The sequence below is a fragment of the Leopardus geoffroyi genome, chromosome B2 (assembly GCF_018350155.1).
Source record: "Leopardus geoffroyi isolate Oge1 chromosome B2, O.geoffroyi_Oge1_pat1.0, whole genome shotgun sequence".
Lineage (NCBI taxonomy): Eukaryota > Metazoa > Chordata > Mammalia > Carnivora > Felidae > Leopardus > Leopardus geoffroyi.
In genome coordinates this window covers 54,251,244-54,279,130 of record NC_059332.1, presented here as the reverse complement: position 1 = coordinate 54,279,130, position 27,887 = coordinate 54,251,244, and the positions used below count along the sequence as shown (strand labels likewise).

General features: G+C 36.7%; 1 protein-coding gene across 26 annotated transcripts in view; it reads left to right on the top strand.

The window, feature by feature from the left end:
* The window catches only part of DST (dystonin), a 495,699-nt gene that overhangs the window by 141,823 nt on the left and 325,989 nt on the right, over positions 1-27,887 (top strand). The gene's annotated exons all lie outside the window — the stretch shown is intronic.

The window sequence follows — 27,887 nt, the reverse complement described above, 5'->3', positions numbered from 1 at the left end:
TTTAGGTATCAGTGTTAAGTCAAAAATTTTATCTTCTATGTTTAAGGACTCTACTAATATCACACATATTATCAAATCTAAGGACTTAGTAGTGAGAAATAATTCTAAGGTGTGGCTCAGCAAATGTAAAGGTTGAATGAGATACTCTTAACATGGTGTAGGAAACTCTGAATTAGGCTGATGACCATAATAACTATAGTACTTTATGTGTTTGTAGTATCTTTATGTGTTTGATATAATATGATTCATATAACAATTCTCTCAGACAAGTAACATAAAAGCCAGTGCCCTTATTTTATAGCCAAGGAAAACAGGTTCCTATGATTGCATTGATTCAGTGGCTGACTGGAGACTAGAATCTTGATTCTCTGATAGCTGGTCAGGAAGAGCACTCTACTATAGACAATTATGGCCCATCTTTATATACGAAGTTATTAATAATATAGATTATGAGTAATGTATCTGATAAGAGGTGAATATTCTTTGTTTGAGTGAATAGCCATTGAATATGTGCTGGGATTGGTACATGCCCATGTTTAGGAAGGAGAGAAGTATGGTTTACTTCTTTTTTTTTTTTTTTAAAGTTTATTTATTTTGAAAGAGAAAGAAAGTGTGAGTGGGGGATGGACAGAGAGAGAGAGAGAGAGAGAGACTGACAGACAGACAGACAGAGAATCCCAAGTGGACTCTGCACTGTTATCATGGAGCCTGATGTGGGGTTTGAACCATGGGATGATGACTTGAGCTGAAGTTGTATGTTTAACAGACTGAGCCACCCAGGCACCCTGGTTTACTTTTTATGTAATGTAGATTTGGGCTCTCCATAATCCATAAGCTTTTATTTTTAACATGGTTTTGGTCTATCCATAATCCATCAATTTTAGTGATAAATTCTATTCCTGACTGTTGAGGATTTAGTTACTTGAGGGAAAAATTCTGTTATCCTTTATTTCCATCGTTAATAGAAGCAACTCTTAAAATTACAGGGTTTAACATTTAGGCGGAAAAACTGTCCTATTCACTAAAGGGTGTAATTTCTGTATTACTCAATGGAAAAGGAAGAAATGTGTAAGTACTTGGGGGAATGTGAGAAGAAAAATCTGATACAAACTCGCTAACATTTTTGGAAAATAAGGAAATATACAAAATATGAATAAAAATAATATGTAGTTCTGTTATTCAAATATGTAATGTTCTGACATATTTCTTTATTTTTTTTTTCATTTCTCTTTTCTCCTTAATATAGAACATTTAAGAATTTGGGCCACTGTGTGTAAAGCTCTGTATCCTGCTTATCATTCACTTAATATATCATGGCATTTTCTAATGCCATTAAATATTATTTCAAAACATTTTTAATGACTGATTTGTGTATTCCATTATGTAGTGGGATAAACAGTGTCATGAAGGCAGTTTTGTATCCTGGTGGATTTTGGTTAATATTATTGCAGTGATATCTTTTGACCTAATTACAAACTTCAGAAATAAAAGTTTTCAAGATAATAAAGAAATCATAGATTATATAAGCCACTTAACAATGAACTACTTCTAAGGAAGTGCCTAATTCATGATTGAGTGGATTCTTGAGTTTTATATCTAACTTAAAAATTCTAATTACTCTGAGTTTTAGAAATTCAACAATAAAGAAAGCAATGACTAATAATCAGTTTTCCATTCCTGAATCTTATGATAACTAACTAGATTTGGATGGGTTTATAAATTAAAATAAATGATTGCCAAGGTTTCTTATCATCCTATAATACTTGCTTTAATGAATTGATACATCATTTATTCATTTAGAAAATACTTATTCTGTGTTTTTGTGTGCCAACAAGTATGTTAGATCCTTAAGTGATAGATACAAGAAAGTTAGTGATCTTTTATGTTTTTGTTGAGTTGTGAATGTTTCACTTTATACTGGTATGATCTGTCCATTTATCCTTGACATCACTTTCTGACATATTTTCCATTTATTGTTTATGGCATCTGTCTCATTTTTAATTTTTGAAATGATTACCATATTCATGATTTTTGTTTTTTTCAGAAACTATTACTGATTCTTTTTGAAACTTTTTTTTTTTTTAAGTAGGCACCAAGCCCAATGTGGGGCTTGAACTCACAACCCCAAGATTAAGAGTTGCATACTCTACTGACTGAGCCGGCCAGGCACCCCTGAAAACCTTTTTTAAATGCCTTCAGGGTTTTTGATATAGTTTGAAAATCATTGATTGCATGTGTATTTCATTTCCTTGTGCTTAGTCTTCAAGACTGTATTGTTTATTAATGGTACTGAATTAACCAGTGCTTTGGAGGATTAGGTTTATCTGTAACACTGATTGGTGTAGAACTTTGAAAGAAATTCATATTTTTAAAAGTTTTTTCATTCTCATCACATGCATTAATGATATGTAAACTTGGTGACTTCAGATGTGTGCAAATGAGCTCTTTTTGGAAGTTTTAAGATTGTCATCGGTTCTGTCACTATGCACTGTTCTTACATGTCTAGGTCTGTGTTTCTTTTGGGTTTACTTAAATGATAACCGTACGTGATTTTGAGGAAAGGCCTAAAGTGTTGTTTCCTTCAAGCTTCCTTCTCCATCTCTGGTTGAACGGCAGATTTCTTTCATGGTACTTAGTATTCTTTAGTAATGAATGTGAGCAAATAGTTCCTGGCTGGCCTTTTTTTGAGTCTGAGATGGAGCTACAGCCTCAGGATTATGGATTGTCATGTTTAGTTTTGAAGCTCCTTCATTCTGGGGGATTGCTCATGCCCATGCTTTTTAGATTTGTTTTTCCCTTCCATTGTTCTCCCCTACCTCCCAAAGGAACAGAGCTATTGGAGACTTCTGTATCTAACCCTGACTGTACTTTCCTACCTGCCTGCCTTTGAGAAGTACATGGCTTATGGTTGATGTATGGAAAAGATAGAAACATTGAGTGTGCTCACTTTCTGTCCTTTCATTTTACACTCGAGAAAACTGAAGTCCAGGGAAGTGGGACCAGCAAAGGGTAAAGTGAGATCTAATTTGGGGTCTCCTGATTTCTGGTTCTCCACATTGCTTGGTCTCCTTCTTTACTTACTGGTAGATAGAAGGGATGCTTTCATTGGGTATATCTAAGTCACTTAATGAAAAAGCCATGGCTGGCTAGGGAATTAGTAAGGAAATGAGTGGAGAAAGTCAGGCAATAGCAGAAGTCATAATGACCGTGTTATTCTAGACATGCAGCAAGAAGAATGCTGAGTTTTCAGTGATGGATTTGATGTGTTTTTTTTTTAAGTTTTTATTTAAGTAATCTCTACACCCAGTGTGGGGCTCGAACTCACAACCCCGAGATCAAGAGTCACCTGCTCCATGAACTGAGCCAACCAGGTGTCCCTGATGTTTGTATATTTTAGGGTCCCGTGTTAGGTCAGTAATGCAGCAGGCTCATCAGTGTTCTGGGGCTCTAAGAAATAGATTGGGCTTAATATAAATTGGAATTATAATATGCAATTAAAATATTCCTCCATGTTGAAAGGTCCAGTGACAATTTGGCTGCAGCTTTTTGCTCAGTATGTAGATTTGGCTGTTTCCTAGTTAACTATCAGATGCAGGCTCCAGGAAGGTGGTATGTGGGTCACTGAGCACACCCATACTTTACCCCTTCCCTGTGGCCTGCATTCTGAGGATTGGGTGGAATCATACCCTTCCCTTCTGCTGTGGACCAGGACTGAAGAGGAGAATATGATGGTATGTGGCCTGAATTCTAATACATTTAGAAGGTAGGTAGGAGTGGCAGTGGAAGGGATGGAAAGTTTGCTCACAACTCAAATAGGCCTGTGGTGTGTGTGTGAGGCAGGGCTGTGGAGAGGGAAAGAGTAGAGAAAAAAGGAGAGGGAGGTTAGCTCTTGGTATTTCTAGGAAGTTGGGAGATAGGGGTTTTTAGATGAATGGTGGCCTGACTCCATTCCTCATCTTTTACCCCCAACTCTCTTCCCTGCTCGTATACATTTCTTCTGAGGGTCCCAGTCTCCTCAGTTCCTTCTATGATAACAGCAGGTAAGTATATGGTTGGGAAGGATGTGATTTGGAAAGTGTATTTCCAATAGGAACACCCCTATTGTATGTATTTATGAAACTTTTAGAAAATAGATCCAATGTTATATATTTTAATTATTCTAGATTAACTACAAAGTGTCAGTATATATTATACATCAATAATTTTGTTTACCGTTTTTTAAATTAAAAATATATCTCATCTTTATTTAAACAGCATTTTTAAGAGAAAATGTGTTATAAGTTGGTTGTTTGGAACTTGTAAGTAAATTTCTATAGCCCTGCTCATTGGTTAACTGAAGATAACTGGCAAATTTTTGACAGTGGGCAAGTCTGTGGAGAAGTTTAAGGATTTTAGAAAACAAGAAATACTATATATTTTTAAAGTTAGTAATGACTTGGACTCCTGTCATCATCTTCCAAAAGCATTTAGCATAGTGTAACGTCCAGTACTAGCAAGAATGTAGGGAAACACTACTCTCATGCATGCTTATAACGTGATTTGCTGCCATCTTTGGGGAGGGGAGGTTGCTGCTGAAGACACATTTACTCTTTGACCCACCACAATTTTAGGATCTTTGTGGCAGGTAAAACTCAAGATATTGAATATGACATTATTTATGATAGCGAAATACTGAAAACAACCTGAATGACTCTCAGTAGGGGATAGTTGAATAAAATTTGATATTTCTATGTTAAACTAATAAAGAATATGAGTGAGGTCTCTAAGTATTTCCCTGTAACATTTCTCTGATATATTTTTTAAGAAAATTAAAAGACAGAAGACTGATACGTATGGCATTTTTATAAAAAAAGAAAAAATCTGTATTAAAGCATAGAACTATAAAAGATAGGAACCAAACTGTTAAAAATAGTCAACTCCAAGGGGTGAGATTTTATTTTTCAATCTCTGTAGTTAACAATTGAAAAAAGTATCTGTTACTTTTGTAATAAATATAAATACCACCACAAATAAAGTGGAAAGTTTAAAAGAAGAAAATTATTAAATATTTGCTTGTATATGATGAAACAGTGCTGGTTTTTGAGAAAAGATTCATCCATGGGATCTTGATAGGTATAATTTATAAGCAACATTGTGGGTATTAAGTGACATTGCCTTAATAGACCATCTGGCACTTTCATAAACAATTTACAGACTTATGGTTTGTGTGGTTGTTTATGGCTGAGGTGGTTCATTATGACCTCAGCTATCATTTTCATCATTTGATTTGATTGTACACTTGCAGGCTGTCTTCTTAGGCAGAATCCACTGGGGCGAGAAGGCCCTGACTTGAGTAGGGCAGAGAAATGTAATAATGGTCTCTAAGAAGTGGGGTCCTTAGCCAGAGTTCCTGTTTGTTTTTAATCTCATTTAATTTTTCATTCATTTATTTAATAATATTGGGGCCCGTGATATACACAAAGATGAAAATGGTGATGTTGCTTTCCTTAGGAAATCTCAGTCTATAAGGGAAAACCAGCAAGATGAAATCTGGAACAATTAAGGTGCAATATATTCAGTAGGAAAAAGTATCTTATGAGGAACTTTGTATGCTCTTTACCTGGTGAAGCTAGTATGCCCTATATTCCTTAGCTTGTTTCATCTAGTTTTATTTCTCTAACAAGTAGGAATAAAGAAGTTATGGTAGAGCCCCATTATAGCACAGTTTCTTTTTCTTTGGATTGGAATATAAGCTAACCCCATCGTTATAATATACTTACTCTAGTCTAACCTGATAGTAAACAATGATATGGAAATACAATGGGGAGATTAAGGAAAACAAAATGCATATTTGTTTATAAGATCATCAAATAAGGGAATATTGTAAACTCTTGAGGTTTGCAAAACTAAGTTGGGAAACTGTGGAAAATATTTTTTTTAATTTAAGTCTTTTAAATCTTTCCAGTGCTTATCATGATATTTGGCGTATTTTAGATACTCACTAATTATTTTGTTTTTTAAATTGTTGAATGAATGAATTTCCACTGAGGGTTTTGACCTTAAAATTTTCCATATTCAGTTTCTTAACCTAACTAACTAGAGTTACTAGCTTCAGGTTTATTACTCTTTTCTTTTACAGTGTCTAATTTACTGTTAATCCAACCAAGTGTATTTTTTATCTCTATTAAGTTCAGTTTGGGTCTTTTTAAATTTCTTCTGTGTCTTTTAATATGCTTTCCTCTATCTTTTTTAACATATGAAGTGTATTAATAGCTATTTTAATATCTTTGTCTACTACTTCTATTATTTGTTCTGGATCTGTTTCTTTGATTACTTTTCCTCATTATAGGTTTTACTTCCCAGCTTTATTACATGCTTGGTAATTTTTTTTTTTAATTTTTTTTTTTCAACGTTTATTTATTTTTGGGACAGAGAGAGACAGAGCATGAACGGGGGGAGGGGCAGAGAGAGAGGGAGACACAGACTCGGAAACAGGCTCCAGGCTCTGAGCCATCAGCCCAGAGCCTGACGTGGGGCTCGAACTCCCGGACCGCGAGATTGTGACCTGGCTGAAGTCGGACGCTCAACCGACTGCGCCACCCAGGCGCCCCTGGTAATTTTTTATATAGATGCCAATTTATTTTTTTTCTTTTTACAAAGTGTTTGTTTATTTTGAGAGAATGAGAGAGAGTGCAAGTGGGGGAGGGGCAGAGAGAGAGGGAGAGAAAGAATCCCAGGCAGGCTTCCTTCTGTCAGTGCAGAGCCTGACACAGGGCTTGATCTTACAAACTGTGAGATGACTTGAGCCAAAATCAGGAGTCAGGTGCTTAATCGACTGAATCACCCAGGCGCTCCACGTGCTGAAATTTTTAATGTGTTATTTTAAGTGTTTCTCAGTTTTGTTTTGGGATATAGTTAAATATTTAGAATGAAGCAATCTTGTCAAGGGTTGTTTTTAAGGTTTTGTTAGACAGGACCAGAGCAGGCTTTAGTGTAGGGTTGATTTTCCCCACTACAGAGGCAATACCATTTTGTGTTCTGCCTGTTGCTTTCTGATGGTTCTTTACCTGATCTCTGTTAGTTTCCTTATGTATAGTGTACACAATAGTCAGGTAAAGATACAATTGCTTGCGTATCTCTAGAGTTTGCTCTTGTGCAGTTTTTTCTGGTTCTCTGCCTTTCAAATTCTGGTTGTCTTAACCTCTTCAGATTAACCCTTGTCTCCTCAACTGAGGGAGACTACTGGCTCTCTTCTCTTCCCATCTCTAGCTGTACCCCCCCCCCCCCGATACACACACACACACACACACACACACACACACACACACACACTGTAGCCTGGGAACTCATCTAGGCAGTAAGCTGGGGTGATAGCAGGGCTCACCTTGTTTTGTTTCCCTTTTCTCAAAGATCATTGTCATCTGTTCTGCCTACTGCCTAATGTTCAAAAGTTGTGGTTTCATAAATTTTATCTCTCTTTTTAATGTTTTTTTTTAAATGTTTGTTTGTTTTTGAGAGAGAGACAGAGCATGAGCAGGGGAGGGGCAGAGAGAGAGGGACACACACAATCTGAAGCAGGCTCCGAGCTGTCAGCACAGAACCTGACGCGGGGCTCAAACTCATGGACCATGAGATCATGACCTGAGCTGAAGCTGGGCGCTTAACTGACAGAGCCACCCAGGTGCCCCTTATCTCTCTTTTTAAAGGCAAAAATAGTTTTGTAAAGTGGGAAAGTAAATCCGGCCCCTGTTACTTTATGATGCTCAGAAGTCGAAGGTCCTCCTTTTCTCTTTAAGGCTCATGTGCATTTAAATTTTGTATTGATTTTTTAAAATTATAATTAGATAGACTATAGAAATGTAGACTTAAATCTTCAAGGTCTTTTATATAAAATTTATCCATGTTTATTAAGTTCTTTCTGTTTGATGGAAGTTCTGGAACTCAGCTTTGTGAAGGGTACAGAAAGGAAAAAAGTATGGTCTTTGTTCATGCATTTGCCTTTGTGTTGGTATAACCCTAAAAATGTAAAAGTTGGTAGCTGGAAGATTAAGATGGGATACATAACATTTCTATATTTTCACATTAAATGTAAATGTTTCTGTTTATGTGGAATTTAAATTTGAGTCAGCTTAATAAAACTATGTTACCATAGTAGGCCAGGCAGAGAGGAAAGATTCTTTAATAGTGACAGCACATTTGTTCAGAACAGTAGATCAGAATCATAGAGCTGAGATTGTGTAATTTAGCTCTTGCATTTTATGTCTGAGAATTAAGCTCAGAAATATTAAGCTCATACAACTAGTTAGCACCAGAGTTGGAACTGGAGCCCAGATATTCTGATTTCTAGATTAATGCTTTCTCTACTTAATCAAGCTGCCCTGAGAGAGTCATTGTGCTACTTAAGCACCCAGATAGATGCATGTGCTGTACTTCCCCTTCTCTTTGGTCCTGACCAAGTAGGGTAAGTCTCAAGGGCCCAGCCAACCTGTTTCCTTGGCAAGCTCCATTCTGTAAACATTGCCACACTTTTAACATAACTTGAAACATTTAGTTGGTCTCTTTGAACACATTATGTGTGCATTTATCGCATTAGGGCCTAACATATGACATGCAATGGGCAGTTGAGTACTTGACTGTTAGTTTGAAAGTTAATATTTGTGTTTCAGTTAGACTGACTGTGGGCTTGTTGATATTGACTTGAGTTGCTAAGTAATGTCAGAAGGTCAAAACAATTTTAAGAGATGTGTGGACTATATCTGATGACAGTTTGGCACTTAACTTTTATCTCCTTAAGGTGGCCTTCATAGTGAATCATGGCAGATTAGACTTGTTATTTTTAAAGAATACTGAATCTCTCTTGCTTTGGTAGACAGAAAAAGTGAGGCCCCTGTCTGGTGCAGTTATAGACAAAGGTATGTGGTCTTTTAGGGACACAGTTTTGAAAAGGAACCTGAGCTTGGCAATCAAGTTTGCATACATAGTACCAACAGGGATAAGAAATAGACTAGTGATAACTAACATTTTGATTTGTCACCCTTTTTTTCCTGTGAAAAAGAAATTAAAGATGACTTACTATAATAATCGCTCGAATAACAGGCAGTGGTGTACTGATAAATATTTGACAACCAGTTAAAAAAAAAGACTTGATTTATAGCATTTGCTCTTTTCTATAGTATAAATACTTTGACCGTGGTCGATTTCAAGCTACCTAGTTGACACCACTGACTGCCCCCAGTGACACCACAGATTGAAAAGAGCTGCGCGGTAACACGCTACGTATGGTGGATGCAATAGATGCACATGAGTGCAAGATCATAGATAATGGTAACGTAGTCAATTAGTGATGAGTTTTGAATATTTATTATTTTTTAATTTATTTTTTGTTAATGTAGTTTATTCAAATGTAGTTTAAGTGTAGCTTTATGTAATTTAATTTTTAATGAAGTCTATATTTAAAAATTGGCTAACAAAATCCTGAAAATTCAACAGTCAGCTCTCACTCAAGCTGTTATGAGTTGGCACTAATATACTACTGAAAATAGGTAATACTTAGTGAGCACATATCTGCTGGGCATAGTCTAAGTGTTTTTTGTGCATTACATCAGCCTCAAAGTAAGCATATGAATTAGGTGCTTGAATTATCTCCATTTTGCAGTAAAGTTGAGGCAGATAGAGGTCAAATAACATGCCCAAATACAAGTTGGCAAAAATGGCAGAGCTGGGATTTAAAACTAGGCCACCTGTCTCAAAAGCCTGTGCTCTTAACCATCTTGCAAACTATCTCTTGAGAATAAAGATACTCTCTATTTTTTTTTTTTTTTTAAGTTTTACTTATCTTGAGAGACAGAGTGCATGAACCAGCGGGGGTGAGAGGAAATCCCAAGCAGACTCTGCACTGTCAGTGTGGAGGCCCATGTGGGGTGCAGACTCACGAACTGGGAGATCATGACCTGAGCCGAAACCAAGAGTTGGATGCTTACCTGACTGAGCCACTCAGGTGCCCCAAGTGTAAAGATATTCTTGAATGTGAGGCAGTAGTAAGTATGATAAATTTTAAGTAAATTACTCATGCTTCAGAATTATCTTTTGACTTGTTTAATTGCTTAGATTTTATTTGCATTTTTTTTATGACAAAGTACTACTATCCTTACTATATGGTATGTTTATATAAATAAATATGTTTATTTAAATCAACAAGAAAAGAGATACTCTTTTCAGCAGAAAAACAGACCAGAGACTTCAATAGGCAGTTCATAAAGACTAACAATGGCTTGTAAACATTGAAGGCAAGGACAGTATCTATTTTGTTCATCACAATAGTAACCCAACCCTTGCAGAGTGCCTGACACACAGCGGGGCTCCATAAATACTATTTTAGCACCTGTTAATTTTTGACGTGTCTTAATGAAGCACATATAAAGATTTCTTGACCTTTTGCATATATAAAGCTGTTTCCTAATGTTGCCTTAAAGAATTGACATTTTTTAAAAAGGCACTTCTGATTATATTGTTAGAGACATTATTACAAAACCCTAAGTTCAAATAAGGATGAAGAGGCCCAATAAATTATTTTTTCCTTAATTATAATTAAGAATCAATATATGCTGTGTTATAGAATTTCAGTAAGTAAAACTGATACTTCTAAATTTATGAGACATAGTGGAATTATAAGAAATTGCTGTATAATTCCTAGAACCTTTAAGTTAGAAGTAGTAATGTGTTACTTCATTGAGCTGTTTTTCTGAAGACCTTTTTGACGAATGTATAGTCTCCCCTGGATGGTTAAGTGACTAATGCTTCACTCTGCGGTGTTCCCCAGTTGTCCATCTCTTCCTTCTCTCTGGTCAATGTTGTTTTGGCCATTTCAGAGCTCACTTGTACTTCTGGTGGATGTTGTGAATTATTTTCAGGAATGATGAAGCATATCAGAATAACGTTTTTGGTGCTGACAGATGAATTCTGGAGATTAGGAATGTGAGACTTCTGAACTGGTTTGAACGAAATGTTTTTGTTGTGTTGATATACATGTCATCTAGGATTTGCTGTAGTATATCATTCTGAAGATGGAAAAGGCAATAAGGGGGGGAGTAGAAGAGGAAAAGAGACAAATATTAATTGGATGATGACCCAGGGTCAGATCCAGTGCTAAGTGTGTACATATATTATCATTGAACTAAAAGCTTTCTTTTATTCAGCAGCTGGAAAAAGATTGGGGGAGGTGGTGGAGAACTGGTTCCTTTAGAAAATGTGCAATTCACTAAAAGGTGGTGATATTGCTCTGTGTAGGTGGTTATACATCAGAGTACTTGAAACCCTTGGGATTAGGACCCTTCTCTGTATTCCAGAAACATCCCAAATAAGGTTGGCCAGATTATCAGGTTGCTTTGTTTTTGGCAGAGTTATATTAATTTACTCTGAATTTTTAGGTTGATCACCATATCTGCTTGACAGTACAGTATATCAAATTAAAAAGGAAAATTATTTGTTAAATGTAGTTCATCTGGGAGATGACACTCTCTTCATGGGACTCATGAAGGGTGGGGCACAAGCTGAAGTAAAAAGGGTATTTAATATTGAAAAGGTTAATGACTCTTGCCCCATTTGGTTTGTCTTGTGACTTCTCATGGTGCTACAGAATGATACGTTAAAAGATAAAAACATTCATGTTAATGTCTCCTTTGCTGAACCTTTAGGAGGCAGAAACCTTGCTCTCCTCCTCTTTCCTTCCTCTGGCCCTTCCTTTCATAATAGCATGATTCTTGTTATTAAAAAAAAAAAATTGACAATTTGCCCTGGAAGGAAGTTGTATTAGTTTCCTTCTGCTCTATATCATCACAATTGTACTAGCTTAAATAATACAGATTTGGTATCCTACAGTTCTAGAGGTCAGAAGTCCAAAATAGGTCTTAGAGGTTAAAATCAGACTGTCAGCAAAACTATTCTTCTAGATGTTGTAGGGGAGAGAATCTGTTTCCTTGCCTTTTCTGGCTTCTAGAAAGTGCCCTCATTCTGTGGCTCATGGCCACATCACTTACACTTCTGTTTCTTTGTCACATCTTCTCTTACTCTGATCTTCCTGCTTTCTTCTTATGAAGACTCTTGTGATTATATTGGACCTAGCTGGATGATCCAGGATAGTCTCTTTACCTTAGGATCCTTAACTTAATCACAATGGCACTGTCCCTTTTGCCATGTAAAGTAAGGTATTTACAGGTTCTGCAAGATTAAGATGTGGGTATTATTGGGGGACTTTTATTCTGCCTGCCACAGAAAGTTTTAGAAGTTTCTGGTAAAATACCAGATAGCATAACTTTTCCTATATTAGTTGATCATAATGGAGACCAGAGGTGATGTCCACTAACCTTTAGAAAAATCATCATGATTACCTTTAACACAAAAATATTTAATAAAAATAAAATATGATAAGTTTGGCTAATTTGTATTATGCTGTTTTGAGTAAGAATGGGGGCAAATAGTCAAAGGAAATATGACTTCATTTCTTGCCATAGAGGTTAGTAATAAAATACTGTTGCTATTGAAAAAAAAAATAAAACCGAATGTTTATCTCACAGTACTTCATCAAAAGTCTCATTTTCTCAAATTGTTTTTCGGATATCCAACCTGCAATATAAACTATATAATTTGTTTTCTTCTGAAAAGAAAAATAAAATCAAATGTCCCTTAGATTCACTTGGAAAGGCTATGCTGTTTTCTCAGTTGGTTTAAACTGTGAAGTTGCCTTTAAAAATAAATTCTTCATCCAAGGAAATGATTAGATCAGTAAGGTTACCTGAAGAGAAGTATCTTTAGAAAGGGAGATGCCAAAGTGAAAAGTAATAGTCCTCTTTGAAATTTTCTTATAAGTACTTTTTAGGCGGCGGCGGCGGCGGCTGCTTCTTCTTCTTCTTCTTCTTCTTCTTCTTCTTCTTCTTCTTCTTCTTTTGTTTTCTTATTGTTTTTCAGTATCTATTTAATTCCTTTTTTTTTTTCTAGTGGCTTAAAACAACACCCATTTTTTGTCTCAATTTCCATGGGTCAGAAGTCCAGACATTGCTTGGTGATGAGTTCTCTGCACAGGATCTCACAAGGCTGAATTTGTACTTGGTTTTTAGAACAGAGTGGAATTAGAAGTAAGCAGAGACCACAAAGATCTTGGTAGGACAGAATTAAAATAATTTTATATGAACATTATTTCTGACAAGCTACACTGTATATATAGTGTAAAGACCTTGGAGAGTATATAAAAAAGCAAAAAAGAAGTGTTTGGTTACAACAGCTTCCAGAGCGCCTGGGTGGCTCAGTCCATTCAGTGTCCGACTTCAGCTCAGATCATGATCTAATGGTTCTTGAGTTCGAGCCCTGAGTCAGAGTCTGTGCTGACGGGTTGGAGCCTGCTTCGGATTCTGTGTCTCCCTCTCTCTGCCCCCCCCCCCGCCCTTTCTGTCTCCCCAAAATGAATAAACCTTAAAAAGTTTCTTGGGTGCCTGGGTGGCTCAGTTGGTTAAGCGTCCAGCTCTTGATTTCAGCTCAGGTCATGATCTCATGGTTCATGGATCCAGCCCTGTCTTGGGCTCTGCGCTAACAGTGTGGAGCCTGCTTGGGATTCTCTCTCCCGTTCTCTATCTGTCTGTCTCCCACCCCTCAAAAATAAATAAATAAACTTAAAATAAAAAGTTTCTCTTTCTACTTAAAATATATGAAATTTGAAATTAAGGGAGACATAGATTGATCGGGCTTGGACCTTTGAGCCTCATTGAGTGTTTCCTGCTTACTGTCACCACCACAGCCCTGCAAGAGAATAGGGGATTCCTTTCATACTGTTTTTTCATAGATAAGGTCTGTTAATAATCTGCCAGGATGCTTATAATGAGCAAGCAGAGCAATTACAGTAGAGTGCTATTGCTATGCAGTTGAACCATAGGCCTATAATAATACTTGAGGGATGAAGATAAGTTTCTTTACACATGCCATAGCTCTTGGGTGCCTGGCTAACTGTGTACTTGCCTGAGTCTATAAATGGTGCAGCCTCCTCTCCTTGAAAGTGGGACATGTATAATAAAGGAGCTGTAGAAACACAGGTCTCCCTGTTCTTCTGAGGGAGTATCAAATGACTTTTTGCATTAGGTTGATTTTTATAGGAAGCTGAAAAATACCAGGTAAGCAGTTTCCCAAGGTTTGTAAATTTTTGTCAGTTCATTAACACCTTACACCCTGTGACTTTGGGTTCATCTCATGCTATGGAACCGAATTCATTAAATAGGGGTATAAAACTGGAACTAAGCCAGCAGTCAGGGAGAGAGGGGTGGGACTGTGACGTTAATGAGATTGGGGGCATATTCCTTTGTGTTATTTATTTTCCTACCTTAAAGTTGTCCTTTGGTCAAAACGCAGGGATTCCTTGTATAGACATTTTATTGTTAGAAACCCCTAAGTTCTTATGTAAAGCAGAGGAAGAAAGGAAAGTTAAATAAATTATTCAGTCTTAACTTTGTTCAGATCTGGGGAATGTGGCCATAAACTTCCACTGTTTTATTATCAAATACCTAAGTTATATGGAATAATTACTGTGGCCTAAATGTCGGTATCTATCTAAATTTAGCAGATATTTGTAAGAGTAGATTATACTACATTTTATATAATTTTGCAGAGTATTTTTTATTGAAATATAATTGAAAATACTGTTTGGGCCATCACTGGTTGAAGTGTTTAAATTGGAAAAAGTGGGAAATCAGATGTTTACAATATTTTATAATTTACTTTCAGGATTAGCTGTTTAGTTTAACCTCATTTGCATTCCTGTTGTCCTCTGAAATGGCCTCAAGCTCCACATTTGGGAGAGCAGAGGTGCTGGGATTTAGGCTTCAGAGGTATCTTCTCCCCTTTGTGGTGATCGTTTTTAAAGGCACATGCACAGACCTTTCACCCAGTTCTCAAAGTGGAACACTTCCACCGTCCTATAAAAATTTCCTGAATTGGTCAAACTTCTTTGGCAAACTCATGCCGGGTAAATACCGTGCTTAATTAATTTGGCCAGCATAGACACCCTCTACTAAAGATGTCTTGTCCTGTGAAAATGTAATGAGTATTAAACACACCAATTTTAGCTTTGAATTTTTATACCTTGGTGTAATGGGTAAAACTATGGCTAAGATAAAAACAAGTCATATATGTTATAAGGGGCTGTGTGCATTGGCCTTATTTGTGGATACATTTTCTATTCTACCTTATTCTCCTCTCCACCTGTCCCTTTTACGCCAGCATTTCTACGCCATTCTTTACTGGCCAGGTACTGTTGTAAATGCTTTATGTATGTTAAGTTAATCCGCATAACGGCCCCAGGAGCTCATTTTACAGATGAGGAGATGGGTGCACAGAGAGGGTAAGTGACTTACCCAAGATGACACAGGAATTGTAGTGAGCAGCAGGGCTGTGATTCCAGTGCAGGCTCTTTGCCTATGGAGTCTGTACTCGTCATCTCCCACCTGCACTACGCTGTCTTTACCACAGTCCCATTTCTCATTTATGGTATCTGGCTGTAATCTTACAAGTAACTTCAGATCATCTTTGCAACGTACATGGTGAATGTACCAGTGAACAAATAGTAAAACCCTTTAGCATGTGCTTTGCCTCTGACTATTTTTGTTCAATAATATTTTGATTGAGCAATTATACTTCTAAAATATCATGAGACACCTTGACCAAAATATATTTCTAGAATCAGCTTTGGAGTCCAGTCCTCTCCTCAGCTGGCAAATGTCTTAAGAGAATTTTTTGATCTTTCTATTGTACAGTGCAATTAGGTTTTCTTTCTCTGAAAGCACAGCTGTAACTATTGTTGTGACAAATGTTGTTGGAGAAAACTGCTGTGTTGCAAACAGGGTTGAAGAGATAGGCTTCAATTAAGTGTTTTCTTTGGTCTGTCGTAGACTTAATAGGAGGTCAAATCCTGCTCTGAAGGACTGTTAGCAGCAGGTGCTATTTCTGTCACCAGGATGGTCTCTGCTGATTTTTAATTCACTGACATCCCCAAATAGAAGCATTCTGTCATTCTCTCAATCCTTCGATTTGTGGAAGGATTTTGATCAAAGAGTGCTTTTTGCTTTTTATTTTTTTAGTGAGACACCACATCATATTTCATATAGAAAAACCTTGTGTAATAATAAAAATAAAATAGCTTATTTTCTTTGCTCATTTTTCACATACTTGAACATTATACTTTAAAAATGAAGTCCTATAGAAGCATACTCTCCCTATATAAACCTATTCATTTGTATAATACATAATAATGAGTAATTTCATTTGTGTGTTGGTACCATCGCAGTTATTGCATTCATATTCTTAAATCATTTTCTCTTTGGGAATCAACTTATTTTGAATTGATACAAAAAGCATGTTTATGCTCAGTGATTTTTTTTAAGTTTATTTTGAGAGAGAGAGGAGGGGGGAGGGGCAGAGAGAGAATCACAAGCAGGTTCCGTGCTATCAGCGCAGAGTTGATGTGGGGCTGGAACTCACAAACCGTGAGATCATGACTTGAAATCCAGAGTTGGATGCTTAACCAACTGAGCCACCCAGGTTCCTCTAGGTTCAGTAGTTTTTAAAAATGAGTAGTGAAAGATACTTATTTCATTTATTCTACTTGTAATCTGGTAAAAGATTGGTTGATAGAGGATAAAAGAACTGAAATTTTTTTAGTATTTGTAGTTCATTTAGGCAAATATATTAAGTAGCATAAGAATTAAATATATTAAAACAGAATTTTAAAAATATTTGTTTCTTAAATGAGTGGCTTGAATGAGTATAGTTATAGCAAGGGTTGTGTAAATATCTGTTATTCTCAGTTTTGAAGATAAACATGTGATTCTTTCAATTCACTGTTAAAGGCAGAATTTGAGTTTTTGATAATGTGTCATATTTAAAACATTAATCCACTTTATTTAGCATAAATGTTTTAGAATATTAAAAGTTGTTTTTTGGCAAGTAGATATTAGTTTAGATTTGCCCTTTGAAAAATTTTGCATTTTATAGGACCTACCTCAGTATATTTTCTCCTTTTGTGGAATACAGTTTATGTTTCAAGTTTATGTTTTCTTCTACTTTTTAGACTTTTTTTCTGAAAAAAATTTAATTAGGCTTATTGGTAAATTCTCATCTTAATTAGGATTAGTTATGATCTTTTTCTTAAGCAGGTAAAACATTAAAAAAGTAAATTTTTTAAAAGACTAGAAATAGTTTCAAACAAGCAGTTGAAAAGCCAAATATAAAATTAAATAACCTGTTAAAAAGATATGCCTCCCACATCTGCTGAGAATTTTTGTTAGACTTCAGTCATTTGCCATAATCATTAAGCAGTGCAGCATGTTTGTTGTTTGCTTACCCAGGAGTTCATGTTCCGCATCGCATCCATTTGTAGACAAGTGAATGTTTTCTTCTGTTTTCAGCACAGCCTTGACATTGACATCTCAGATTCTGACTTGTCCAAAAGGAGAAAGATCAGGTCACTTACTATGTTTACCTGGCAAAAGGGAAAATGAAGTTGACACACAGTTTCATTATCAGCTTGTAGAACACCCCTCCCCCCCCCCCATTTAAAATGAACAGTCAGTATCTAATTAACAAATGGATTTGTTTCAAAGTTTCTTTTTAGATAGGATTTTAGTACCACATAGCATGTTTCCTTAATTGATACTCTAGGAAGCCAAGGTGTCTTTTGGTTTTACAACATCCTGTGGTTTCTGTGGGAAGAGTACATCCCCTAGTTCCTTTCAGAAAAATCAAACACCTGGATATAGCATGGGGAGAGAGCTGGCTTTTCTCTGGATCCCTCCCTTGGGTCAGCTAAGATTTGGCTTCCTGTTTTATACCCCACCAGGGGCCTAATACTTCCTGCTTATCCCCCAGGTTGGGGCTTTCCCCCACGATGACAGCGCTGCCCCCAGCAGCTGCAGGGGAAGTCTGGACAGGGTCCCTTGTAAAGCTGAGGCTTTCCAGCCTGAGGGGGGCCTGCGTCCTTATACTTTTTAATGAAGACAATATGATGTAGCAGTAGGAATGAAATGTGGGGTCAGGAAGTACTTGGAGTTGACCTGAAATGGCTATTTCTTCACTGTAAGACCTTGGGTAAATCTCTTAACTTTTTGTTGTTGTTGTTGTTGTGGTAGTAGTTTAGCATATCTGGTGAGTGGATTTTCTTGTTACTTTTGCTTTTATTTAAAAAATTTTTTTTAATGTTTACTTATTTTTGAAGGAGAGAGAGAGTGTGAGCATGGGGAGGGGATGGGGTGGAGGTGGGGGACCGAGAGAGAGGGAGACACAGAATCTGAAGCAGGCCCTGAGCTGTCAGCACAGATCCTGGCACGAGGCTTGAACTCACCGACCTTGAGATCATGACCTGAGCTGAAGTCTGGCGCTTAACTGACTGAGCCATTCAGGTGCTGCCCCTGTACTAGGTTACTTTTAATGTTCTTTCCTGCTTTAACATTATATGCAATGATCATATATTTCTGAACGGGGATTACAAATGATTAGGTTCTTAAAAGATAGGAAAATAATTTTTTACATAGACCACACAAACATTTACCCATCACTGAATGCAAATTAGGATGTTTAGAGTTGCATAATTATGAATAACTGGCATTATAATCTGTTACTAATAAGATGCCACAGTGTCTGGTGGGCAAAATCATGTTGCATAGAAATATGATGTTAATATTACATATGTTTTTAGCAGACATACACATTTTAGCTGCTTACTGAATATATAGGTTGTCATTCTTTTATTTTATTCAACCTAACATTAAGTACAACTGGGAGACACACATACAAAAGTAAATTAATATTGATAAATAAAAATGGTATATTTTAAATTCCTAAAAAATTGCAAAATTTAATGGTTCATGAAATTTGTTATGTGAAAAGGAAGCAAAAAAAAGATTTTAAAAATTAAAAAAAATTTTTTAAATTTATTTTTGAGAGAGAAAGAGAGACAGAGTGTGAGCAGGGGAGAGGCAGAGAGAGAGGGAGACACAGAATCTGAAGCAGGCTCCACAGAGCTGTCAGCACAGAGCTTGACGTGGGGCTAGAACTCTTGAACTGTGGGATCATGACCTGAGCCGAAGTCAGACACTTACCCGACTGAGCCATCCAGGTGCCCCTGGAAAAAAGATTTTTAAAAGTTAAAGTCTTGGAATTGAAAGTCTATCTAAAATCTGTCTCTTTTCTAGGCTTAGTTCAGGGTGGTAGACCTAACTGAGGCTTTCAGAATCTGCCACCAAGTGAGTCAGCACTGGGAACATTTACTGTGATTTTACCAGCTGTCCAAGTGGAAGATGGGAGGTTGTGTTAACTGTGTGCTGACACCAACCAACAGTCAATTTATATTTTAATTATTTGCATTTTTTTTTTCTTTCTTTCTTTTAAAAATTTTTAATGCTTACTTTTGGGAGAGAGAGACAGAGTGCGAGTGGGAGAGGGGCAGAGAGAGAGGGAGACACAGAATCCCAAGCAGGCTCCAGGCTCTGAGCTGTCAGCACAGAGCCCGACACAGGACTTGAATTCACAAACCGTGAGATCATCACCTGAGCTGAAGTTGGATGCTTAACTGACTGAGCCATCCAGGCACCCCTGCAATTTTTCTTTCAAGTAGAGCTATGAAGATAGTATACTGGAAGCTCTAGTTTGTTGGGTTTCTGATGTTTTATTACGTAATAAATTAATTAAAGGGGGGCAATATTTTAAAATTTAATTTATGCTACTACCCAAATGGCTAGGTTGTGCAACAGGTTTGTTTAATATAGAATTGAAAGATCCCTAGACTCCTTTCAGACTGCACCCTCAGACCTCCATGGGAAAAGATGCATGGAGCCATCCAGAAGTTATGCTTCACTCAGGGAGGGGCAGATGAGGTTTGTTCCCTGAGGCCAGCCCCATTCCAGGAATACTTGTGACTGATGGGACTGACTTGGAGGAGGGGAGATTGAGGGAATTTGGGGTGGGATGGTATCATGGAGCTTAAAGGAGAGCATAAAGGAGCAAATCTAGGAGGCAAAAGTGGGATTAGTGCCTTTCAAGAGAGGGTGCGGAGATTTGGGCCAATAGCGTGGGTAGTCCTCACACACTCCTGCCTCCCAGCTGTTCCCTTTGCCATCAGATGCTGAGTGATTTGACATCACAGGCAGCCACAGAGGATGGTGGGCAATAGAGAAGGCTACACAGCGCTATGGGATCCACATTGCAGTCTGGCATCTGCTTCATGTTAGGCCTCATGCAACAAATTTGCCTACTAACCATTATTCAGAAATTACCGAAATCCTTATCACTGACTAATAAACACAGACTACCAGCAGGTGGTAGAAAATGTCCAGTTTCTATTATTAGATTGTGCTCCATCTGCTAATTGTAAAAATATCAGTGGTTCTTTTTTTTTAAACCTCTCAAATGAAGCATACTAAGGGAAAATGTACGGTAGAATATTTTTTTTTTACTGGTTATGTGAAATGAGCTTAATTAGAGTAGCATTAATAAATAGAATGATGTTTCATGCTGATTCTCGTAACCACTAGTCCATAGTCCATAGTTTTCTATGTTAAACAAATGCTGGTTAGATGCAGTTGTGTATAATTTCATTATTTAATTTAGGAAATGATTACAAGATATTAGGTAAATGGTGGGCCATTTTTTTTCCTACTTGTCCATTATGAATGGACTTATCTTGTCCATTATCCTATATGATAATGGCAAACCTGCATTGTAAGGGTTTTTTTTCCTCAACTATATCAGATTTTGGTAACTTATGACTGGTTTTCTTTGTTTTTATTTCAAACAGTTCATTTCTCTTTGTTCTTTTTGTTCTCAGACTTGCTGGAGCATTTAGCATCAAAGTCAACTATTACATATCTTTGTTCTTAGGATATTGACACTGACGTATTTAAGAGTAAGGGGAAATCATGCCTGTAACTTTCTCTCAAATGGTTTAAAAATTTTATACACACACATACACACGTGTATTTATAGATATAGATTAGGTAGATAGGTATAGCTATAGATAGGAGACAAAGAAAATATGGTAAAATGTTAACACTTACGGGAATGTGAGTATACAGAAATTCTTTTATTATTTTTGCAACTTTTCTGTAAATGTGAAGTAATTTAAAAAAGAGTTGGGATGCCTGGGTGGCTCAAACTCTTGATTTCAGCTCAGGTCATGATTCCAGGGTCATGGGATTGAGCCCTGCATTGGGCTCCACGTTGAGTGTGGAGCCTGCTTGACATTCTCTCTCTGCCCCTCTCACTTGTGCTCTCTCTAAAACTAAAAAAGATAATAATTTTAAAATGTATTTAAAATTAACCATTTCAGTAGACTGAAGCAAAATGTATCTTTGGGGGAAAAAAATCAGTGTAGGAAATTTCAGTTGATTTCTTAGAGCACCAGCTTGCAAAAGTACTGTTCATTATAGATAAAAAATATATAGGAGACTTTACTGGGGTTTGAATGGGTAGTTTGGCAGTCATTGGGGTGTTACTTGGGTGAAGTTGCTGTAGCCCACGATTTGGGTTTTAGTTTTTTTAGGTGTAGAGACTACAGCCTTGTCTCCACTCAGGAAGACTGACCCGTTCCAGGTAAATGCACTCTCAGGACACTGATGTATAAACCAGGATGTCAGTTTATTAACATCCAGTGGAAAGAATGCAGTTGCCAAGTGGATTGGATATTCTTGCTAGATCGAAGACTAGTGCATTACCCCTCTCCCCGGAGAAAAGCTACAGGAAAAGCCATGGTGTATATGGAAGTGGGGATGACATGACCATTTTGAAGAGCAAATTTTTTTTTATTTTGATGAAATCCACTTTTTCTGTTTTTTTTTTTTCTTGTGTGGTTCATGCTTTTCATGTCCTATTTAAGAAGTTTTTGCCTAACCCAAGATCATAAAGATTTTTAGGATCACAAAACTTGGAAAAAAATTAACATTAAATATTGCTGGGAAAATTAGTGCACAGATAAGAAGTAAAACGGGAATATAGAGAACGTTAAGGTAGAAACCAAAATTTAATTTTACCTGCAAAAATATAGTAGCAAAAGTTGTTTATTCTACTAGTTATGAATCAGGCATGGGGAAAAAGTATTTTTATTTGTCAGGGTCTACTGATAATTATTATCATTAGATTAAAAGGCTTGCTCTAATAAGATCTGTAGAGGGTCTGTATTTGGTTTAATACAGTTATGATCCTCTCCTTTGTGAAAATGTATTTACTGGAGTTACTTCAGTGTGGTTATTAGGTACTATGCCTTCTGTGTTAATGTTTCTTGAGAAATGTACTATTGCAGTGGGTTTCAGGGAAATAAGTATTTAACTTTCTCAAATTTTAATTGTCAGGAGACACTGATAATATATTTTAAAGCCCCAGGATGTTGGGAATTTTTTTGGAGTAAGCAATACAATATTTCAAGTATCTTGTTTTTAAATTGGTATATTTATGAGAAATTTCAGTGCTGCCAAAACACTTATCTCTGTTTTCTGTGTAACTAGGGCCAAAACTACCTTAAAGTATTTTTTTTTTAACATTTATTTTTCATGTTGTTTAATGACCCATTTTTGCAGAACTGAATTTGAAAGTAATTGCAATAACCTGATGTTGAGAATTTGGAAATTTTCTAAATCCTTCAGATTGCAGAGTCACAGATGATCTATATCTGGTTACCATCCATTTAATCTTTAAGATAAAAAATAATTAGAGTTAGAGCCCTTGGCATGTTTTGCTACTTAATTACTGAGTATACATATATTAGTGTAGCCTGTGTCTTGATAACTTAATTTCATGAATGAAATCTAATTTAAAGATGTTCAGATTCATGCACTGAAGAAAACAACTTAATTGTAATAACTTGAAGATTGAATTTGGTCATGTGTTAGATACTCAAGACTTTAGGAGATTCCGTGAAATGGGATCACGGCCCTTGGCTTCAGCCCTTTGTGTTCATGTGATGGGAAAACCTTGCCTTGTTTCCTACACCATGATCCCCACTTTAGGAGAGTCGGTTACAAAGAAATTGTATCTGTGTTGTCCAGATTCCCCATGAACCACAGAAATTCCTGTGGCACTGCATGCTAGGGAGTTGTCTTAAAACTTTAATAGGAGGGTGACATCTTGGAATACTGTTAAACAATGTTTGAGCACTTGCTGTGTTAGAAGGAATGTGGACTTGCTGGCCAGCTTGGTCTGCTTGTAAGATCCATATTAGGGGCTGTATGAGATGGATTCTCTTCTCATAGCTTTCTGATGGGAAAGGGAGTTCTGCCACTGGTTGTCAGGAAAATGGTTGGTGGAGATTCGATAATTATATCAAGAGAAAATGGCAGTGATGAATATAAATAAAAGATGGTAGCACTCAGATTCAGTCCAAGACTATCTTATACATCCTTTATTATATTTTGCAGTCTCCTGAACACTTAAGAGACTGAAGGTATATTTAAGCAGTAGTGTTGCTATTATAGAGATTGAGGGAATTTTTAAAAAGCCTCCTTTAGAAAGCAAAGCAAGGTATCAACTAAGACTATAGGATGAATTTTAAAAGTAATTTCCAAAGGAATAGGCTATTTCCAAATAGTTAATGTCATTGTCCATGTTTTAAAGTCAATGGTAAATATGCCATAGTATTTTAAGAGCTCAAGGGTTTTTATGACCTCGCTCTGCCAGTGTACCTAAGTTTTACTTTTCTTACCTGCAAAATATGGATAATATCCACTTACCGGAGTTTTTGAGGATGAAATGAGATGATGTATGTAAAGCAATTAGCTTAGGGCTTAGCACATAGTAAAAACACCCCCAAATGGCAGCTATTATTGCATAGATTTTCATGTCAGCTACAGTATTTTGGATCATTTGCCAGTATTGTACTGTATGATATTCTTACTATGCCTTGGACCTTCCTAAGTATAATGATTTTCCTCTTTTCAAACTGAATTTTGACCTTTTCAAAAGTCTGGAATTCACTGAAGACAAGGAAATATCCAATACTCCATGAATGGTGATGTTTATATTGGCTTGGCTGGAGGCCAGGTGGCAAACAGCATTCAAAAGCAGACATAAATTTTTTTCTTTAGACGAGGCCACATGGTGCTCTTTCCCTGCATCAGGCTCCCATGGATATCAATGGGTGTTATGTGTGTAGAGCAAGGGAAAGGTCTTGCTCCTAAAAAGTAGAGCAATGTGCTATCTGAGATAAGTTAGTATGTTCCCATGAGCTCATGTGTGTCCTAAAAGATGTCTTTGTCTTGAGGTCCTTAGGGTCTGGCTAGCAGTGAAGAGCCAATATTTGGTATATTTTTCAGTGGTTGAGTTCTGAGTGTGTCAAAAATCTAGTGGTATTAAAGTCCGAACAAAAATATTTATCAAAATCTTACATGCCTCTACTTTGTTTAAGTGATATTTGCTGAATTTGTTCCTCTTACCAAATTTAAATGATTTATTTAAATATCTTTTCCCAAGAGTTTTAAGACAAATGGTACTTGAATCCATAAATTTAAGAACCTTTTTGCTCATAGTCTATGGACATCAGGAAATGTAATCCTTATATTTCTCATTATAATGTCATTGAGTTCATGTCATGATTCCTTGTACTTAGAATGCTGTTTTCAAACCTGTCTTCTGATTATTCCTGAAATATAAAATATAAACAGATTAATGAAAACACAATAAGTAAAACTGAGAGTAGTGTTAAGAAAGTAGAAATCAGCAGGGTGCCTGGGTGGTTTAGTCGGTTAAGCATCTGACTTAGGCTCAGGTCATGATCTCGCCGTTTGTGAGTTCGAGCCCTGGGTCCGTCAGGCTCTGTGTAACAGCTCAGAGCCTACAGCCTGCCTCGGATTCTGTGTCTCCTTCTCTCTCTGCCCCTCCCCTGCTCGTGCTCGCTTGCTTGCTCTCTCGCTCTTTCTCAAAAACAAAAATAAAGACATTAAAAAATAAAAAAAAAAAACGAAATTAGGAATCAGCTTTAGTTTCTCCCTTAAGGTTTATTATGTGACATGTCCTTAAGATTAGAACACTTAGTAAGTTTCATGTCATTTCTTTTCACTCATCGTTATGATTCTTTTTCCCAAGAGTTTTTCAACAATTTTATATGTAGAAACCCTTTATGAATATGTCAAGAGTCTTTGGTTTTTCCATGTAGTTACAAAGATGAAGTTGCATGTTCTAGGGGAAAAGGAGGGTATTAGTTTTTTGTTAAGTTTATTTATTTATTTTTTTAGAGAGATGGTGAGAACGTGCATGCAAGTAGGGGAGGGGCAGAGAGAGAGAGGGAGAGAGAATCCCAAGTAGGCTGGGCACCATCAGCGCAGAGCCCGATGTTGAGCTTGAACTCATGAACTGTGAGATCATGACCTGAGATCATAACCTGAATTAGGTGTTTAACCAACTGAGCCACCCTGGCACCCCAGGAGGGTTTTAATTTTTATCTGAACGTTTTGTAAGAGGAGAACATTTCTGATCCGTGTCTAGCTTGTGAATAATACATATTAAGCAAATACATACTCCTGATATAGAAAACAAAGTTTTAAGGGCCTTTTTGTATCATTATTTTATTAGATCTTCTCAGTAATGGTATTTTTTCACTTTACAGCAAAGTAAACGGAGTCTCAGTAAAATGATTTGCTTAAGTGTAGCAATTGACATTCCTTAAACAAGCTTCTCCCAAGTATAACTGAAAAATAGCCCTTGAGATGGGGAGATGGGACAACCAAAAAAATGCATTGTTTCACTCTGGATGTGGTCCTGGAGCAAAAAGAGGACTTTATGAAAAAACTAGTGAAATCTGAATGAAGTCTGGAGTTCAATTTTTAGAAAATGTGTAAAGAGTTAAAATTCTTTGGGGGCACACAGGACAAAATTTCTGAAGACAACTGAGCAGATGAAAATCTTGCATGTGTACAAGTAGATACAAGAGGTTTTTTCAAATCCTGTTGCTTTTAATAGAGAAACTTTGGAAATAACCTAAATGCCTGTCAATATTATAATGGATAAATAAGTGATTTTATAATTGGGCAGTGAGTACTACTATATATCAATTAGAAAAATGAGCTAGAATTGTATCAACAGACTTAACTTTTAAAGTTAATTTCAGTGAGTATAGCAAACTATTAAAAAAAACCCTTTTTTTGGAATATGTTTTTAAATACATTCTTTATTTAAACATGATAATATACGCACATGGTTACAAAATCAAACAGTACAGAAGGATTTGTAATGAAAATGAATAGTTTGAGCTCTGGAGTTCTTCCCTTTTCTTCCCTTGTCCTTAAATGCCATTTGGAATCATGTTTTAGTTTTTCTGGTGGCTACTTACATGTCTCCAAATGAAATGTTTATATTGTTATTTTAAAAAATATGCTGTCTATAGACATGTTCTATTTTTGTTGTGACAGATGAAGATGTACCTTGCTTATAGACTGCTTTTGTTTTTTATAATTTAGTCTTATTTTTTATTGGATCCATTTTTAATTTTTTTTTTCAACGTTTATTTATTTTTGGGACAGAGAGAGACAGAGCATGAACGGGGGAGGGGCAGAGAGAGAGGGAGACACAGAATCAGAAACAGGCTCCAGGCTCTGAGCCATCAGCCCAGAGCCCGACGCGGGGCTCGAACTCGCGGACCGCGAGATTGTGACCTGGCTGAAGTCGGACGCTTAACCGACTGCGCCACCCAGGCGCCCCAATTGGATCCATTTTTAAATGGATCATTCTTGTAATTTAAAAGTGAAATAGTTCTATAAAACTTATTACAAGAACCAGCAGTCCCTTCCATAACCATTTATAACCATAACCCCAACTACTGTTTGCACCTAGAGGCAAGTACTGTAGACTTTTGTCTGTTTTGGAATTTGAATTGTATCATTAAATAATAGATTTTTAGATTGCCTTATTGTTTTTTTGTTTTATGCATTGTATATTGGATTCTTTCCGTGGAGGGTGAGCATTTAACCCACTCCACCCTCTTCTGCCATCAGACACATCACACTCCCAATCCTGTCCTCCAGTGTAGTTGTGTCGTTCTTTTGTTCAGATCATTGTTGTGTGTTCACATTATTGTTTAGTAAATGCTGTTTACACTGAGGGCACCGAGTAAAATATGATGACTTTTCTTTTCTTGTACAACTTCTTGTGTTCTCTGGAGTTAATAATTATCTTTCTTCTTTGCTTAGTTTTCTAGGGACTTATCACAAATCCATCCCCAGATTGTCCCCAGTTGTTAAAATTTTCTCTCAGTATGTTCAAATAAATGAGGTATTTTATCTTTTTGTTTACTGTCCTCACAGAATTGTGGGAATCCATTCTGGATTGGTTGCCCTCTATCTCTGGGGCACGTATCCATCATTCTGGGGATACCATTTGCCTGCCCCTGTGTTAGTTCCTTGTTTGCTGCCTTCCATTCCTTCCTCTTCCTTGGTTTACAGCCTTCTTTTGGTGAACTACCTTTGTAAGTAGTATCCTGAGGAAAGATGCAGGGAACATAATCTTGTGAGACCTCAGTGTTCTGGAAAAGTTTTTGGTATGTGCTTACACTTAATTGCTACTGTCTAGATTCAGAATAAATTTTCCTTCAGAATTTTGAAAGTGCTGACATGTTATCTTTTGGACTTTTCATTATTGCTGTTAAAAAAGTCTCAAAATTGTTCGCCCTCCTTCTCTCTCTCTGTTTTTCCTTAGCTTCAGGGCAAATTTAGGATGGTGGTTCGCAGTCCTGGCTGCACTTTAGAATCATTTGGGAACTTAAACCAAATCTTAGTATGAGAGATTTTGAGGTAGTTGTTCTGGATGGGAGCCAAAACACGGTAATTCAAATATGCAGGTAAAGCTCCTTAGGTAATTCACATATGCAGCCAAGGCTGAGAACTACTATTTCAAGATCTTTT